This window comes from Chelonoidis abingdonii, chromosome 15 (genome assembly GCF_003597395.2).
Source record: "Chelonoidis abingdonii isolate Lonesome George chromosome 15, CheloAbing_2.0, whole genome shotgun sequence".
NCBI classification, from domain to species: domain Eukaryota; kingdom Metazoa; phylum Chordata; order Testudines; family Testudinidae; genus Chelonoidis; species Chelonoidis abingdonii.
This window is the reverse complement of record NC_133783.1, coordinates 47,742,350-47,743,919: the sequence shown is the minus strand read 5'-3', so window position 1 is coordinate 47,743,919 and position 1,570 is coordinate 47,742,350. Positions and strand designations below refer to the sequence as shown.

Below are 1,570 nucleotides of genomic sequence, written 5' to 3'. Positions count from 1 at the left end.
AATGCTAGTCTATTTGTTCTACTGATGTGTTATACAACTCTAAGTCATGGTCACATCATAAACCTTATTCAGTTTTCTTACAAAAGGATTAATAACATCCATCTCAGTCTTATTCTTTTCAAAACTAAGTTCACAATAGGAAGACTGGTGGGGACCCACAGGTTTTGGTACCAACAGCAAATTAAGCTACAAGTTAACTTATCCCTACACTCTAATAGACTAGAATACTAGCAATTCAAGTCAGAATTTTATTATTTTCCTCCAAGTTCAAAGCCCTCTGAAATGCTTTACTTCCAAACAAGTTAAAAATTCTGCGTATTCCATGTGTTGGAAAGGGAAGTCAGCTTACTGCCACATTTTTCCTTTAGGGCACCAAGTACCAAAGAAATACAAAGAAAGCTTTAGTCCAAACGGAGATCCTGACTGTCTCAAGTTTACTGCATATGCCATATGCCCATTACTATTTTAGATTTTTTAAAATAAATAGTCCTGTGGGAAAAGCTGGCTGTAGGTTAATACTACAGAAACTTAATTTTAACTCAGATGAATATAACTATTAACAAGGTCTGCTTTCAGGTAAGGAAGAGGCCTACTGTTCCTGGATGCTTTGATCTGATTTGAGCACGTATTTCCAAAACATTCTGAGGGACTGGGTTAGCTTAAAAAAAAAAAAAAAAAAGCACCTTTTTCACACACACAGCTCTTTGCAGCTATTAGTCAGAAATGCTGTCCTCAAAGATAAGAAAACAACTGGACTTAAACTAGAAATGTTTAAATACCTACCTATTAACTGATCTGGGACAATACTTACTCCATCTAATTATTTTTGTGTTAGAAAGTTTGCTCTGGGTCTTTTAAAGTTGCCTCATTAAAAACTGCATACAAGATTCAGAAAACATGTAACAAAAAAATAAAAAGTGTTTTAAAAAGACGAGTGCCTTGACCACAGCATGTTGCATAGCATCAGAAACCTCATTTTAAACTGAAAATATCACTGCACTGGTATCAAGAGAATTCATGTTATGACACAACCGTGAATCAAGTCTTTACTGCAGGAAATCTTTAGTAAAAGGCGAAAGATTTATACGAACTGAAGAGAAAGCAGAGTACTCTTGAAAACATTGTGCTAACACATTAAGGAAACAGCCATCCTAAGGGGAATTTAACGTTGTACAACCTACACAACACTTTCTCTAAATATAAATAAATTATGTGCACATATGCTATATATGCTGCTCCCAGATGCTGGAAGTGTAAAGCCTAATAATGAAAACCAATGCTGGCAGTGAAAGTCTGACATTCAATGCAACAGGAGGGGAAGTGTGGAGGGAGAACAGCATTCAATGAAACTGGGCACTGTACTTTAAAAGAAGCTGACAACAATAGGGAATACCATGATCAACTTTATTAAGTGTTCTCAGCACAAAACTTTGCAATTTATTGCTTAAAAAAAGTGCCATAACTTCTAAAAGAATTTAATTACATCCATAAAAATCGTGTATGGTTTTTTATGTGTGTCCTTTTTTTATTTTTGCATCTGTGCGGTTTTTTTTAATTTACTTATATATTT

The 1,570-nt window shown here is 34.6% G+C and overlaps 1 pseudogene; it reads right to left on the bottom strand.

Moving 5' to 3' along the window:
* Positions 1-987: 987 nt before the first annotated feature.
* Positions 988-1,110, bottom strand: LOC116822682 (U5 spliceosomal RNA; annotated as a pseudogene).
* Between the last annotated feature and the right edge of the window lie 460 nt (positions 1,111-1,570).